The sequence below is a fragment of the Budorcas taxicolor genome, chromosome 9, assembly GCF_023091745.1.
Source record: "Budorcas taxicolor isolate Tak-1 chromosome 9, Takin1.1, whole genome shotgun sequence".
Taxonomy (NCBI): Eukaryota; Metazoa; Chordata; class Mammalia; order Artiodactyla; family Bovidae; genus Budorcas; species Budorcas taxicolor.
Window position 1 is genome coordinate 36,717,290 of NC_068918.1, and position 18,217 is coordinate 36,735,506.

The 18,217-nt window shown below is 40.9% G+C and overlaps 1 pseudogene; it reads right to left on the reverse strand.

Annotated features, from left to right (window-relative positions):
* Positions 1–12,654: 12,654 nt before the first annotated feature.
* Positions 12,655–16,751, reverse strand: LOC128053137 (eukaryotic translation initiation factor 4E-like; annotated as a pseudogene).
* Positions 16,752–18,217: the final 1,466 nt, after the last annotated feature.

Consider the following 18,217-nt stretch of genomic DNA (forward strand, 5'->3'; position numbering starts at 1 on the left):
TCCTAAGTGCCAGACCCTGTTCTAAGCACTCACAGACATTATCTCATTTTCATCTCATAAGAAATCTATGAAATAAGCACAATAGTTTCCCTTTAGAGAGGAGGATTCTGAGGTTCCTCAATGTTTCTTACAGATCACCTATACCAAAACCACCCAGAGAGCTTAATAGAAGTTTAAATTCTTACACCTCAAATCAGATTCCCCTGAATCATAATTCCTGGGGCATCTTCAAGAGAACCAAAAGGCATTAAATACATAATCTCTTTTAGTGAGTGGATGTTAAAATCATCAGTTAATCTTTTTCTGTTCATGACAGAGTTCCTTAGTGACCAGTATCTGTATCTGTGATTACATTTCTATGTTATAAATGGTCAATTAGAGATTTTTCAACCTGTAAATAAAGACAGCATAATCAAGAGGAAAGAGACCAGCATTCTAGACTTTCATGTTTACCTAATCTCTTCCTCAGTTGACTGTCAGGAATAGCATCAAAAGCAATTGTGAGCACCATTCTTAAGGCACACTAGTAGTTATTTTAGTAATATATCCTTTTTATTTTGCTTTCCTTATTTCAGTCTCTCTTTTTGAATATCTTATTGTACACCAGTTTTTCTTCTCCCCTTACTGTGCCTTGGGTTTGTTACTAGTTTCTGCTGACTTGATGAAGTATTGAATAATACTCCATTTTACTTTCCCAGTACTGAACCACTTAAGATATATACAGAGAAGCAAGACAGATGGAGATTAAAAAGCTAGATTGAAAACTAGGGCTTAGATCAACAACCAATCAAGCTTCCTAATACTTCTCGCCATACAGACCTTGGAATGACCCACTTACCTGGAATCACTGCTTCAAATGTCGAGCCTGGAGAGTAGGAACAGAGACAAGTAGTAGCCTCCAGCCATGCTTTTAGAAGACAGTTTCAAGTCAGGTATGGGTATTACTACAATTGTATTGAGACATATTTAGAATATGTATGAGTATGTATTGTGACTGTGTAGCAGAGAGTTCTGCTTTTTTTTTTTTTTTTGCTGCCATGTAGCAGAGAGTTCTGGATAGAATAGTATGACACAGTCTGTGGCAATGGTGACATTAATGGTGGAGTCGCTCAGCTTCAGATGAAGCCTCCTAAAGTGGTATACAGAGAGGAAAAAGACTGTCCCACCCTCACAACATTTATAATTTAGTAAATAAAGGAGATAGGAAGAACTTATATCACTAGTAGAAATAAGAAGAGTCAACAGCCAACATTTATCATGTCTTTACTGTATTCTAGGTGATCACTGATCATAGTTGATCCTTACCACAGAATCAATTTTTCTAGGTACTAAAATAATTTTTTCTGTATAAATGGATAAACTGACACTTGGTGGGGGGAGGAGTTGGTATTAAATAGTGTGCTCATGGACACACAGAATAGTAGGTCCTTAAGCTAAGATTTAAACTCAGGAAAAAGAATATGACAAGTATTATGAACACAAAACCCAGCATATAAGATGGAAAGTCAGACTTTACTGGAAAAATGGTTGGAAAGTATGGTTTCTTTCCTCAACAGACCAACCCCTTGCGTAGAACACTATAGCTCTTGTTGAATTGTGGGTATATGAATAACCATGATGAGCTTACCTTGAGTTTTGGAGAAGGAAGTGGCAAGAGTCATATTATGTGATTTTTGATTCAAGTCTGTTTCCATGTTTTGCTCACGGTCTGAAGAGAGACAGAAAGGAGAGGGTTTAACAGGCGTGCTTCAGAACAGACGGAAGCCAAATCTGACAGTAAGAGAAGTGCCAAGGAATCAGGTCCCAGAGATTATGGTGGGTTCAGACATAGATAGCTAGGGCAATTAGAATATGCAAGTAATTAGCGAGAACTAATTAGCGACAGACTTCCATCTTAAGCCTTGACAGCATAAAGTTGCAAAGCCACTGAAATAGCTAAAGTAAAGCTTTAGAATAATGTTCCCAAAGTAGAACATTTAAATTGAAGCAGCAAACATGATTGTGAACAGGTCCAAAATACCTGAAGTGGAATATTTCTATTTTTCATAGTGGTAGCAAAGAAAACTAAAGATCATCATAGATACAAGTTAAGATTCACTTTGTATAATGAATAACTGCGGATTCACCAAGCAAAAATACTGGAGTGGGTTGCCATGCCCTCCTCCAGAGGATCTTCCCAACCCAGAGATCGAACCCAGGTCTCCCACATTGCAGGCGGGTCCTTTACCATCTGAGCCACTGGAGAAGCCCCCAATAAAAGTTTATTTACATTAAACATTTACTTAGTTTAAAGAATTGTCATAGATTCCAGTTAGTAGCCTGTGCTTTATAATCCATGTAGGGCAGCCCAATGCTGTCTTATATGAGGAACTATAAGAAATATCTGATGGACAGGAGATGCAAGGATGCAGAAAGTGACATTGCTTGTTAATCTACCCATGTAAACCTCAAAGCAGGTCACGGAATTTCCTTTATTGTTTACAGACTCAGGAGCCCTTGGAGAAAACTTCGCACCTTAACAGCTAGGTCCTTGTGATAATGAAATTAGTAAAAAGGGAGATGAAATCCCCTCAACATCTATACAGAATGAAGGTTGAGATTAATGCATCAAGCAGAGAAAACAGTTGACCACATAGCAAAAGAGACGTTCTTGCTGATCATCAGGAACAGAATATTCCTTTCAGCCTTTTTTTTTTTTTGTCTGTCATTCAGGTTCGGTGAATTTTGTTTATCTGTCCTTTCCTGTTTCCATCTGTTCTTGCCCAAAGGTGCCTGTGGGAGGTGAGGCGGAGGGTATGAACATCCTGGGCCTGGTGGTGTTTGCCATCATCTTTGGTGTGGCCCTATGGAAGCTGGGTGCCGAGAGAGCACTGCCCATCTGCTTCTTCAGCTCCTTCAGTGATGCACCCTGCTGCTGGTCTCCTGGATCATGTGGTAAGTGGTGGAAGGAGGAACATCTGCTCCTTCAAACCAGATGGCCTAGATTCAAATTCAGCGTCAACTATTCCCTGGTTATGTGACTTCTGGCAAGTGACTTTCTCTGTGCCTGTTTCCTCATCTATAAGATGGGGACAGTGCTGTATTCCATCGGAGCTAAGACTGATCCCAGAACCTTCTTGATCCCACTGGAAGGCAACAAAAAGACAGCTGAGCTGTGGCCACAGCCTGGCTGTGGGCCATCTTAGTTTTTGAGATTTCAGTGTCATCAAATGTTCACCTTTGGATCGATGACCAAAAATAGTGCCTGCTTGATAGGGTTATTATGAAGATGAAATGAGTGACTGAAGCATAAGTAGAGCACTTAGAAAGTGTTTTAAATGTCTAGCACCTACTAATCATTGACTTAATGTTGGCTACGATTATTACCATTATGTATGTGCTTTTGTTAAATGGCCTCAGATAAGGAAGGAGAAAAACACATGCAGAGACATTTGACTTCACCCTTTCGACTTCACCCATGCCACTTCCCTCTGCCTCATCTCCACATGGTAACACACTGATTCTCAGGATGCATCCTGGATCAGAAGGTCAGAAATCAGAAGGCGAGTGACTTCCTGGAGGTCCAGTGGTTGAGACTCCGAGCTGCCAATGCAGGGGGTGTGGGTTCAATCCCTGGTGGGGGAACAAGGATTCCCACATGCCATGCGGCAGAGCCAAAAAAAAAAGAAAAAGAAATCCGGAGGTAAGTTAGGACTTCTGCATTTTTACCGAGTCTTCCCCCAGTTCAAACCTGAGTCTGGGGTAGTTGATATCTAAGTTGCTATGTGGAACTAATAGAAACAGGTGGTCAGGTCAGAGCAGGCTCTGCAGCTGGACAGCCTGGCTTCTCATCCCAGTGCTGCCATTTCCCAGCTCTGTGCCCTCAGTAACAACAAGTTACTTATCCTGCTGTTCCTCAGTTTCCCCATCTGGAAAATGGACTTGATGGTACAGGCACAAGTGAGTTAATACATGTAACCTTCATAGGACAGCGCCTAACCCATAGCATGGCTATAGTAAACAAGCTTAGCTTTGTCAAGTACTTGTATAATTTTTGGGCACATCCCATTGGCTAGAACCTGGGCATTTGGCCAAACCTAGGTGCACAGGTGGCTAGGAAATGGTGCTTTTCTTCTGTTATTAAAGAGGAAAAGAGGTTTGAAGACTGGTGGCTCAAGTGGTAAAGATTCTGCCTGCCAGTCCTGGGGACATGGGTTTGATCCTTGGGTTGGGAAGATCCCCTGGAGAAGGAAACAGCAACCCACTCCAGTATTCTTGCCTGGGAAATCCCATGGACAGAGGAGCCTGGCAGGCTACAGTCCATGGGGTCACAAAGAGTCAGACATGACTTAGCAACTAAACAAGTTCACTGCTTCTATTCTGTCATCACTTTACAAATGAGCCCATCCAGTGATTTTTTTATTTTGGTTATTGTGCATTTCAGTTTTCTATTTTCCATTTGGTTCTTTTCCTTGTATTTCTTTGCTGCAGTTTTCTGCCTTTTCATTTGTTTCAAAGGAAATCGTAATTGCTTTTTGAAGCATTTTTATGATTGCTCTCTACAGTCCATGTCAGATAATTCCAATATCTGATGCACCTCAGTGTTGGCATCATTTCTTTTTTTACTCATTCAGCTGGTGATTTTCCTGGCTGTTAGTATTACAGGCAATTTTCTGTTGTATCCTGGACATTTGGGCTGTTGTGTTAGGAAATTCCAGGTCCTATTTAAATCTTTTTATTTTAGCAGCAGTCACCCTGTTTAGGTTTAGCATGCAGAACCTGGTCTACTTGTAGCCTGTGGTTTTAATGACACTGTAATGTTGAGCCTTTGTTGTTCTATTTTAGTTTGCCTGGCTTCTCTGGTGCCTCTAGGGTTTCCACTCATCCTTGCTGTTGCCACCTGTGGGGATGAAAGTCACTTCCCCAGTCCCAGCCACCTGGTCTCTGGGTTCAAAAAGGAAGTCTTCAGCCCACACTGATGACAAGTTTTTCCCCTGGGCCACTTGTTTTCAGAGGAGCTTCCATTCTGTCCCCATTGCCAATGCCACTTGTCCTGCCTGCTGTTATTGGCAGGACTCTTACTTGACTTAGAGGAGGAATGAGTCTACCTGGGGCATCTTCTGCCATCAGTTCGGGGTTTAGGAGACATGGAGTATGAATTGCTTTTTATTGCTGGATCAGTTCAGTTCAGTCACTCAGTCGTGTCTGACTCTTTGCAACCCCTTGGACTGCAGCACTCCAGGCTTCCCTGTTCATCACCAACTCCTGGAACTTGCTCAAACTCATGTCCATTGAGTCAGTGATGCCATCCAACCATCTTATCCTCTGTCATCCCCTTCTCCTCCTGCCTTCAATCTTTCCCAGCATCAGGGTCTTTTCCAGTGAGTCAGATCGTTACGTCAGTTGGCCAAACTATTGGAGTTTCAGCTTCAGCATCAGTCCTTCCAATGAATATTCAGGACTGATTTCCTTTAGGATGGACTGGCTGGATCTCCTTGCTATCCAAGGGACTTTCAAGAGTCTTCTCCAACACCACAATTCAAAAGCATCAATTCTTTGGCACTCGGCTTTCTTTATAGTCCAACTCTCACATCCATACATGACTACTGGAAAAATGATAGCTTTGACTAGATGGACCTTTGTCAGTAATGTCTCTGCTTTTTAATATGCTGTCTAGGTTGGCCATAACTTTTCTTGCAAAGAGCAAGCATCTTTTAATTTCATTCCTGCAGTCACCACCTGCAGTGATTTTGGAGTCCAGAATTTATTGCTGGGTAGGGAGGATCATAAGATACCCAGCCACTGTGATGGTCGTTTCTTCTTGGGTCCCTAGACAGTCTGCCTTCCCCTTTTCACCTTTCAGAGTCCTCTATGGTTGCTTCTTTTGTTATTTCCAGGGTTTATAGTTGTACTTGGATAGACAAATCTATACCATTTTGTCTGGACAAAGCCCACCAGAAAGTCTATTTTAAAAGGCAGTGTTGTCGTAAATATTCTCCAACCAATCCTTGAAGGACCTGAAATATTCACTGAGCAAATGTTGTTGAGCACTTACTATGTATCAGGAAGTGTCATGGAGATAAAAAATGAACAAAGTATATTTGGTGCCTTCCCTCATAGAGGGGACTGACTGTTCAGTAGAATGGGGAATTATTTCATAGTAAAAGTTATACTTGGAGGCCAAAATGGTACCACTTAGAAAGAACACTTTATCATCTCTGTCTTCCACTGTAGGGTCAATATAACAAAGACCAGGAGCACATTATGGCTAGAGATGCAAAGAAGAGTGCCGACTTCAGAATGACAGTGAAAATAGTAGCCCAGAAGGCATTGCCAAGGAACAGAATCCTGCAGTGTTTACCAAAGAAGAACATGAGCTACATGGGTTGGTCAAAGGAATGGACTTGAGAGTCCTGGTCCTGATAGTAGGTAGAAACTCAGGCCAATTCTCATCACCTCCCAGAAACACGCTGGGGAGAGATGCAGAAGATGGTTTGATTAGTCCAGGAGTTGTGTGGACAGTAATAGGAAACATGTACAGCAGACAATTAAGGCTCTGTTTCACACAACTAATTAAGAAGCCAAATTGGGATAAAAATATCATCTCTGATATTGAGTCATGGAACAGTGTTTTTATCTAACAACTCCCTTTGCTATGGTGATGCTCCGACCTTCAAAATAAAGCTGTGGGGCAACTGGCCATAAAATAAACAGTGGATTCAGAGTGTTGTGGAGATGCTCAAAATCTTTAGACTCTTAAGTTTCTTCAGGGTTCACTAAAGGCTTGAAGCGCAGGCATCCCTACTATGCTGAACAGGTAACCTGAAAGGGGTTTCAGTAATCATTAGAGTAATATGAGAGAACTGTCTGATTCAGGTTATAATATCTGTGTGTTTGTGAGCATCTGCAATATAATCATCGTCTCACAGAAACACTTGGGAGGTTGTTTCAAGGGCCAGTGATTGATGCCTGTGATCTACTGAGCTGGAATAGTTTTCATGATTATTGGGAAAATCAGAGTACATCTATAAATGCAAAAGTAGTCCCAGCATCTTCAAATATTTGAATATTTGTAAAGTGAGTTAATTCAATAAGAGGCCCTAGACCCTTTTTTCTTGAATATTTTCTTCAAATTGATAATTAGATTATATTGAACACAATTTTTGATAATTAGATTATATTGAACACAATTTTTGTTGCATTCCAATAAGATTAGTGCCCTTTCTCGGCCTGTGTACTTGTTCTAGTGTATTTATCTTCATTTGGAAAAAATTTTATTATTGCTGTTTCTTTTTAGTCATCATTCTATCAATTCTTCTACAAGGTGTTTTTATTTATACATAACCATTCCACATATAAATTTCTGGTACTACAATTTTATTTTCTGAAATATTAAAGCTGATTAATTTTCTAAATGTTAATCTTAAAGTTATTGAAATGAAACAAGTTCAGAACAGGATAGAGGACATAATGTACCAAGTAGAATTTTCAGAGATAAGAGTTTGATATATACTTTACTATAGCATCAACAAAGCATTCCAATACTTTTGGTCATTTGTAGTTATTATCAGAAGTAAATCAAGATAATCAGCTGCCCAGTGTACCCCCATTTAAAAAAATTTTTGGCTGCACTGAGCGGCTTGCAGGGTCTTAGTTCTTGGGCAAGGGACAGAGCCCAGCACCCTTGGCAGTGGAAGCACAGAGTCCTAACCACGGGACTGCCAGGGGATTCCCTGTATCCCCATTTTGAAAGTGCATGACTAAAAGTATGGGTGGTAGCAAGAACAGCAGAGACCAAGCTGCCTGGAGCCCATTCTCTAGTGCAGATGATCAGTTGTAACAGACCCTGTGGTCCCTCAGTTCAGTTGTGTCACTCAGTCGTGTCCGACTGTTTGCGACCCTATGAACCACAGCACGCCAGGCCTCCCTGTCCATCACCAACTCCCAGAGTTTACCCAAACTCATGTCCATTGAGACGGTGATGCCTTTAACCATGTCATCCTCTGTCGTCCCCTTCTCCTCCTGCCCTAATCTTTCCCAGCATCAGCACAAGCTTCTTCCACCCCAGCATTTCTCATGATGTACTCTGCATGTAAGTTAAATAAGCAGGGTTACAATATACAGCCTTGACGTACTCCTTTTCCTATTTGGAACCAGTCTGTTAGCTACCATTAAAAAAAATTCTCCAATCTGGATTCTTGGACCTTCTCAGGTGGCTCAGCAGTAAAGAATTGCCTTCCCAGCAGGAGATATGGATTCAAGATTGGGAAGATCCCCTGGAGAAGGAAATGGCACCGCACTCCGGTATTCTTGCCTGGGAAATCCCACGGACAGAAAAGCCCAGTGGGCTACAGTCCGTGGGGTCACAAAAGAGCCTGACATGACTTAGTGACTAAAAATAAAAACAACCTGGATTCTTAATCAGGGCAAGAGGGCACTGAAGTATGAGAGAGAGAGGAGTCTATGTTGGAAGTCAAATTTGCTGCAAAGGAACAAAAATGATGGGATGAAAAAGGATCGAGAAAGAAAGAAAGGAGGGAGGGAGGGAAAGGAAGGAAAGAAGGGAAAGTGAAAGTGGTTAACCAGTCAGTGTCACACTGACCTGATTTCTTAACTAAAGTCTTTGGGGTTTTGTTTGTTCTTTGTTTTTATTGAAGTATAGTTGATTTACAATGTCCTGTTAATTTCAGATGTACAGCATGGTCATTCATATGTATGTGTACATATATATGCATATATGTATATGTACTCTTTTTCAGATCTTTCCCCTTACTGATTATTATAAAATCTATAGAGGTTAGGGCTTCCTAATGGCTCGGTGGTAAACAATCTGCTTGTCGATGCAGGAGACAAAGGTTTTATCCCTGGTCTGGTAAGATCCCACATGCATAGGGCAACTAAGCCTGTGCACGACAACTACTGAACCTGTGCTCTAGAGCCTGGCAGCTGCAGCTGCTGACCCAGGTGCTACAGCTACTGAGGCCCGCACACCCTAAAGCTCTTGTGTGTTCTGCAACAGGAGAGGCCACCCCAGTGAGAAGCCTGTTCTCTGCAACTAGAGTAGCCCCAGCTCTCTGCAACTAGAGGAAAGCCTGTGCAGCAACAATGACCCAGCACAGCCAAATAATTCTTTTAATATTAAGGTTAGTTCCCTGTGCTGTACCCATTGTTGGTTACCCATTTTGTATATATAGTAGTGTGTGTATTTAACCAAATTCTTTGACTCATCCTTAAAGTAGAGAAAAAGCCAATACCCAAGGACATTCCACTGAATAAGAACAATAAAATATTCTTCACAATTTGGCATACCTGGACAGTGGTGGAGCTATAAAGCTATATATAACACTGTGGCGTCTTTCAGCCAAAGGCTTTTAACCCCATCCACCCCTCCACCCTTAGGCAACCAGGGCACTGGTTGATTATAGGATAAAAAGCATCAAAATGAAACCTCCACCTTTGTATTCGAAGGTAGTGATTCAGAGGTCCCCAAGTGAGTAAAGACATGCATTAAGATGATTCTACCACACTATTTTTTCAGCAAATTGCAAGAAACACTCCTATGAAACCTGTGCAAAAATGCTAGAACAAAAACAGAATGGACTAGAGGATGAAGAGCACACTTTGGAAGAACAAAATTTTACAAAATTTATTTGATTCTAGATTAAAGAAAATAAGGACTCTACAGAGCAAGAAAAGAATGTCAAATAACCCAAATTCTATCTCTGACTCTCCATATAGTATTTACTAAAACAAGTAAACAAAAGCATTCTAAGAATCTTTTTCATCTTTGAAATGTAAAGGAAAACGTATGATCAAGTTATGTAGGAAAGACCTGCCAATACACATTGAACCCACTTAAATACAGAATTAAGTTCAAATAACTCTGGTAATTATACTTAGAAGGCAGAATCTAAATATTATAATCACTAAAAGAAAATCTTGGTGTGTAACAATAATTTAACTAATAGTATGGGACAAAATTGTCAGAGCATGCAAACAAAATCGTGAGGCTGGGGAAAATGGAAAGCAGGATTAGTGCCTTATTTTCCTTCTCTGTCATAAGACATGCTCAATAGAAATGTTAATTCTGTGGTATGATTTTTGCCATGTTTTTATTTTTAAGTGAGAAAAGCCTTTTTCATTTTCTTAAAACTAAATTCAGGTGATGCAACAGGCCAGCTGTATTATAGAGCGTCGCATATTGTAGAATTGTTACAGAAGAGATCTCTGAGGCTATCTATGAAAATATCTAATGGCCTGACACATTCTGTTGTTTCATTTCAGACTCGGAGCAAAATGATGCCAGTCAGCTGAGCCAAGTGTGTACATTCCTCACTCAACCCCAGACAGCTTAATAATGGTTCATTAAGCAGTTAATTAGACTTGCAGTACTTTCAGCCAGGCTCACAGACCCCGCCCAGTCGACACACCTTTGCCATGCTCCTTTCTCTTGGTGCTTCTCACTTGGTTTTGCTGTTTAGAAGTGGCCCAAGAGGGATTTTTATATTCTAGGAAAAACAAGCAAACAACTTTTGTATTTAAAGCATTCTGTCGGTGCAGTGATTTTTGGTTTGTTTTGTTGACTATGCAGCAAAAGATGTGCACTAAGGAACTCAGTGATTCCATGACCTAAATCTAAAAGAAGAGACTGAAAATAGCTGGGCAGGTGCCAAAAACCTACACAGGCAGCACATGTGCGGGACCATAACTAGTGTGGTTCTTTCATGAAGAACATCTTGCTCTCATGACCTGAAGGAAATCCCAAAGACAGATTCAGATGATCGGGTATTGCTTGTGGAGAATCCTTGCACTTAGAATTTTGTCCTGGTCCTGCCTTGGCAAAGTGCCAGTTTGTGAACCTCCAGGGTCTGCAAACTGGTCACTTAAATTGAAATTTTTGTTCCTGTTTTGAGAATTGTCATAATTGAATTTATTATTTTCTAAATATAGTGTTTTATGTATTTCAAGCAAACATTTTATTTATTTTATTTAATGTTTATTTACCAATTATCTTTTATCATCAATCATAATAAAGAAAAAAAAATAAAACGGACCTCAGAACTGTGGGCAGGATTGCCGTTCAGAAGTGCTGACATCTAGTGGTTGCACTTTAATAAAGTTCTTTATTAAAGTACTATCCAGGGAGTCTTTTCTGCGAGTTCTATCGTAAGTGATTTATTTATTTATTGTCTAAAAGACACTTCATGGTACACATTTTGTTTACACTTTTGTACATTATCTTAATATGAGTGGGACCACTTTTCTACTTGAGCTGTTTTTTAACCAAAGCAAAATAACCTATGTAGTACAAAGTGTTAAAATACAGCATAAAGATACAAAAACAGAGATACTAATTCTAACTGGGGCTTCCCTGATGGCTCAGTGGTAAAGAATCCCCCTGCAGTGCAGGAGACGCAGGGGCCTCAGGTTCAATCCCTGGGTCAGAAAGATCCTCTGGAGGAGGGCATAGCAACCCACTCCAGTATTCTTGCCTGAAAAATCCCACAGACAGAAGAACCTGGTGAGCTGCAGTACACGGGATCACAAAGCATCGGATGCAACTGAAGTGACTGAGCATGGCAATTCTAATTAGTAATGTAATCATCATGTTATTTTTTTATAATCCACAATTTTGTCTAGAAAATCACGTAAACATAGATCACTGATTTGAAAGAAATGCATAAATTTGTAGCAAGTCTTTGTAGTTACAAAAAACAAAATTACCAAAGAATGCACAGATTAATGTTTATTTCACCTTTGTGTCATATTCCTGTATGCTTCACTAATGTTACATAAGGAAAAAAAAAGAAAAGCAAAACATGAAAAACTGAAATCATTAATGTTATCACTAACATTAACTAACATTGTCACTAACATTAATTATCACTAACATTATCACTAATCACTAATGTTATCATTAGAAGCACTAATGTTATCAAGTAGGGAAACAAAATCTAGCAGCCATCAGCAAGAGTACCACACAGACAATTCTGTAAAAAGAAACAAAATTGCTAGAAAACTGTGCATCATATTCTTTCAAACTAGCAAAATGTGTTCCTGCATTCAATGGAATATAAACAGAATTGTTCTCTTATGAGGCACAGAAATGCAAGTTCTTTTTTTTTTTTTTGACTATTGTAGATGAATCAAATGTGTTTGTAGGTTAATTAAGCTATTACAGAATGAGCCAGGAACAACACATTTATGGATTCTGGAGATGATACCTACTCGAATTCTTTAAGGACAGTGGACCTGGTGATGTAGACCTAGTGAAAGTCGCTCAGCTGTGTCCCACTCTTCATGACTCCATGGACTATACCGTCCATGGACTTCTCCAGGCCAGAATACTGGAGTGGGTAGCCTATCTGTTCTCCAGGGGATCTTCCCCACCCAGGAATCGAACTGGGGTCTCCTCGTTGCAGGCAGATTCTTTACCAACTGAGCTATCAGGGAAGCCCCAGTGGACAGTGGACACTCTAGCCAAAAAATTTTTTAAAAATATAAACACAGAAGTACAGGATAAAGGTGACTGAGGCTTCTCTTATTTCTTAACATCATTTAGATGGAAATCAAATTTAAATGCAGTCCAACGTGCCTTTGAACAGGCTTTGGTTCAGCTCCCAAATCTTGATTGCTTGACACAGTCTCCTATGAGAATACTCAGAAGGTGTCGTCTTAAACAACACACCTACTTTTTATGGTGGAGCCACTCTTAGTAGCTGTGTCTTCGTGGGACTGATAACCTATTGCTATCTTTGGAGGAAGTTCTAACCTTTCCTAGTCTCAGTTCAGTTCAGTCACTCAGTTGTGTCCAACTCTTTGTGACCCCATGAACCGTAGCATGCCAGGCTTCCCTGTCCATCACCAACTCCCAGAGTCCACCCAAACCTATGTCCATTGAGTCGGTGATGCCATCCAACCATCTCATCCTCTGTCATCCCCTTCTCCTGCCCTCAATCTCTCCTAGCATCAGGGTCTTTTCAAATGAGTCAGCTCTTCGCATCAAGTGGCCAAAGTATTGGAGCTTCAGTTTCAACATCAGTCCTTCCAATGAGCACCCAGGACTGATCTCCTTTAGGATGGACTGGTTGGATCTCCTTGCAGTCCAAGGTACTCAAGAGTCTTCTCCAACACCCCAGTTCAAAAGCATCAATTCTTCTGCGCTCAGTCTTATTTATAGTCCAACTCTCACATCCATACATGACCACTGGCAAAACCATAGCCTTGACTGCTGCTGCTAAGTCGCTTCAGTCGTGTCCAACTTTGTGCGACCCCATAGACGGCAGCCCACCAGGCTCCCCCGTCCCTGGGATTTGCCAGGCAAGAACACTGGACCGGGTTGCCATTTCCTTCTCCAATGCATGAAAGTGAAAAGTGAAAGTGAAGTTGCTCAGTCATGTCCGACTCTCAGCGACCCCATGGACTGCAGCCTACCAGGCTCCTCCGTAGAGGCAAGTATACTGGAGTGGGTTGCCATTTCCTTCTCCAATAGCCTTGACTAGACGGACCTTTGTTGACAAAGTAATGTCTCTGCTTTTGAATATGCTGTCTAGGTGGGTCATAACTTTCTTTCCAAGGAGTAAGCATCTTTTAATTTCATGGCTGCAGTCACCATCTGCAGTGATTTTGGAGCCCAGAAAAATAAAGTCTGACACAGTTTCCACTGTTTCCCCCATCTATTTGCCATGAAGTGATGGGACCAGATGCCATGATCTTCGTTTTCTGAATGTTGAACTTTAAGCCAACTTTTTCACTCTCCTCTTTCACTTTCATCAAGAGGCTTTTTAGTTCTTCTTCACTTTTTGCCATAAGGGTGATGTCATCTGCATATCTGAGGTTATTGATATTTCTCCCAGCAATCTTGATTCCAGCTTGTGCTTCTTCCAGCCCAGCATTTCTCATGATGTACTCTGCATAGAAGTTAAATAAGCAGTGTGACAGTATATAGTCTTGACGTGCTCCTTTTCCTATTTGGAACCAATCTGTTGTTCCATGTCCAGTCTAACTGTTTCTTCCTGACCTGCATACAGACTTCTCAAGAGGCAGGTCAGGTGATCTGGTATTCCCATCTCTTCAAGAATTTTCTACAGTGTATTGTGATCCACACAGTCAAAGGCTTTGGCATAGTCTATAAAGCAGAGATAGATATTTTCTGGAACTCTCTTGCTTTTTCGATGATCCAGTGGATGTTGGCAATTTGATCTCTGGTTCCTCTGCCTTTTCTAAAACCAGCTTGAACATCTGAAAGTTCATGGTTAATGTATTGCTGAAGCCTGGCTTGGAGAATTGTGAGCATTACTTTACTAGCGTGTGAGATGAGTGCAATTGTGTAGTAGTTTGAGCATTCTTTAGCATTGGCTTTCTTTGGGATTGGAATGAAAACTGACCTTTTTTAGTTCTGTGGCCACTGCTAAGTTTTCCAAATTTGCTGACATATTGAGTGCAGCACTTTAACAGCATCATCTTTCAGGATTTGAAAGAGCTCAACTGGAATCCCATCACCTCCGCTAGATTTGTTCATAGTGATGCTTCCTAAGGCCCACTTGACTTCACATTCCAGGATGTCTGGCTCTAGGTGAGTGTGAGTGATCACACCATCATGATTATCTGGGTCATGAAGATCTTTTTTGTACAGTTCTTCTGTGTGTTCTTGCCACCTCTTCTTAATATCTTCTGCTTCTGTTAGGTCCATACCATTTCTGTCCTTTATTGAGCCCATCTTTGCATGAAATGTTCCCTTGGTCTCTCTAATTTTCTTGAAGAGATCTCTAGTCTTTCCCATTCTATTGTTTTCATTTATTTCTTTGCATTGATCACTGAGGAAGGCTTTCTTATCTCTCCTTGCTATCCTTTGGAACTCTGCATTCAAATGGGCATATCTTTCCTTTTTTCTTTTCTCAGCTATTTGTAAGGCCTCCTCAGACAGCCGTGTTGCATTTTTGCATTTGTTTTTCTTGGGAATGGTCTTGATTCCTGTCTCCTGTACAATGTCACGAACCTCCATCCATAGTTCATCAGGTACTCTGTCTATCAGATCTAGTCCCTTAAATCTATTTCTCACTTCCACTGTATAGTCATATTGGATTTGACTTAGATCATACCTGAATGGTCTAGTGGTTTTCCCTACTTTCTTCAATTTAAGAAATAAGGAGTCATGATCTGAGCCACAGTCAGCTCCTAGTCTTGTTTCTGCTGACTGTATAGAGCGTCTCCATCTTTGGCTGCAAAGAATATAATCAATCTGTTTGCCTACCCTCCCTATTATGTGTAACACTGTCTCTCTTTTCACAGTCAAGGGTCCATATTGCTATTTTATCAGCTTTAGCTCTAATATTAACAGCACCACATATATTATCACTGTGAAAAGTGAAAGTGAAGTCCCTCAGTCATGCCTGACTCTTTATGACCCCATGGATAGTAGCCTGCACCTAGCTCCTCCGTTCATGGGATTTTCAAGGCAAGAGTACTGGAGTGGTTTGCCATTTCCTTCTCCAGGGAATCTTCCCAAACCAGGGATCGAACCCAAGTCTCTCACATTGTAGACAGACGCTTTAACGTCTGAGCCACCAGGGAAGTCGGTAGTCATCAAAATATTCTTCAACAAGGCACAGCAGCATCTCTAGCCAAAAGCGATTGAGATCACTTCACCTGTGCTGTTTGTTCAGTGTGATTAGCCATCATCCTCCTTGTTTGTTTTTCTCATCTTCCCACATAGGCTTAATTCCATCCTTAAAAAGTGAGTATTCACAGCCGGGCATTAAATTACTAGGCAACTGGATATGGTTGTACAGAGCCCAAAAGCCTTCAAGAAAATCAAACTTAGAGATCAGTTGAAGGTTCGCTTTTGCCAAGTTTTGCTTTTATCATTTTTAAGAAGCCAGAGTGCCCATCTGTTCTGTAAAGGATGTTTCATATATTGTTCTGGATTAGCTACCTCCTGATTAGATTTCTGGTTTCTCTGTAGGCAGGGATTAGGAGTAGAGGTGGTTTCTGGTTCCACAGTCACAATCTTAGATCCCTCTCCATAATAAGTGATTTTAAAAGTACTTCAAAGCATGCGTTATTTTATTTCTCCTTATAAAGCTCTGTATTTCAAATGCTTTGGTTAAGAAAAACCAGTCTAAAACTTTGAAACTAAACACAGGATTTTCAATCTTCTCCCCCATGCAACTATGCCCTTCACAAGTATGTTGTTTTCTCTTCATAACATCCTGCTCGATGCAGTGATTTTCAGGAGGGTCATGGAGGAGAGGTAATGAGTCCTAGGGTGCAGGTAAGGAGTTTCCTGAACCTCTTGAAACACTAGTTTTAAGTCAGTCTTTAGTTACTGCTTTTGAATGTGGATAGCATTGCTGGATAGTCATGATGCTTAAATTTGTTGGAATTTCCTGGAAGGTTAGATCGCATACTATTTTGGTGATTAAAAAAAAAGACAGAATAAAAACATACAGTTTTTAGGCATATGCCCAGACTAGCCCTAGGGATACAAGATGAATTGTTGTGAACCTTTACACTGAGAAATCTTAAGATCAGGAAGCCAAATGTGTCATAAAATAATTTCGATTTAGCATGAGAGGTAATGCATTGGAATTCCAGTAGAACTATTCGAAACTCAAAAGGATGATGCCATCAAGGTGTTGCATTCAATATGTCAGCAAATCTGGAAGAACCAGCAGTGGCTACATAACTGGAAACCGTCAATCCTCATCTCAATTCCCAAGGGTAGTACCAAAGAATGTGCTAACCATCGGACGATCGCACTCATCTCCCATGCTAGTAAGGTCATGCTTAAAATCTTGCATGCTAGGCTTCAGCATTATGTGAACCAAGAACTTCCAGATGCTCAAGCTGGGTTTAGAAAATGAACAGGAACCAGAGATCAAATTGCCAACATTTGCTGAATCGTTGAGAAAGCTAGGGAATTCCAGAAAAACATCTACCTCTGTTTCATCAACTACACCAAAATATTTGACTGTGTGGATCATAATAAACTGTGGAAAGCTCTTATGGAGATGGGAATACCAGACCACCTTACCTGTCTCCTGAGAAAGCTGTATATGGGTCAAGAAGCAACAGTTACAACCCTACATGGAACAACTGATTTGTTCAAGGTTGAGGAAGGAGTACGACAGTACTATGTGCTGTCACCCTGTTTGTTTAATCTATACGCTGAGCACATCATGAGAAATGCCTGGCTGGATGAGTTACAAGCTGGAATCAAGATAGGTGGGAGAGACATCAACAACCTCAGATATGCAGATGATACCACTCTAATGGCAGAAAGTGAAGAGGAACTAAAGAGCTTCTTGATGAGGGTGAAGGAAAAGTGTGAAAGAGCAAGCTTAAAACTAAATATTAAAAAAAAACTACGATCATGGTGTCCGGCCCCATTACTTCATGGCAGATAGAGGGGGGAAAGGTAGAAGTAGTGACAGATTTCCTCTTCCTGGGCTCTAAAATCACTGCGGATGGTGACTATGGCCATGAAATCAGAAGATGTTTTCTTTTTGGCAGGAAAGTTATAACAAACCTAAACTGTGCTGACAGAGGTCCGTCTAGTCAAGGCTATGGTCTTCCCTGTGGTTACATACAGTTGTGAGGGCTAGATCATAAAGAAAGTAGAATGCAGAATTGATGCCTTTGAACTGTGCTGCTGGAGAAGACCCCTGAGAGTCCCTTGGACAGCAAGGAGATCCAACCAGTCCATCCTAAAGGAAATCAGCCCTGGATATTCAGAACTGATGCTGAAGCTGAAACTCCAGTATTTTGGCCATCTGTTGTGAACAGCTGACTCATTGGAAAAGTCCCTGATGCTGGGAAACACTGAGGGCAGAAGAGGGTGTCAGAGGATGAGATGGCTGGATGGCATCACTGATGCAATGTACATGAACTTGGGCAAACTCTGGGAGATGGTGAGGGACAGGGAGGCCTGGTGTGCTGCAGTCCATGAGGTTGCAAAGAGTCAGACATGATAGGACGACTGAACAACAACAGTAAAGGAAAGGTAAAACTTTTGACTGTGCAAAGCACAAAGGAGAAAGTCATCCGAGAGATGGAAAATCTTTACAAAGAAGTGATCTATAAGCCAGGTTTTGAAAATTATTTATGAATTACCTAGGTGACAAAACAGGCATTCCAGACAGGCTGTTAGCCATTCAATAAATATTTATTGAGTGTCTACCATATAGTATGTGCCTCATGGGGTATAACATGTGCAAAGGCTGGAGATATAAGTGAT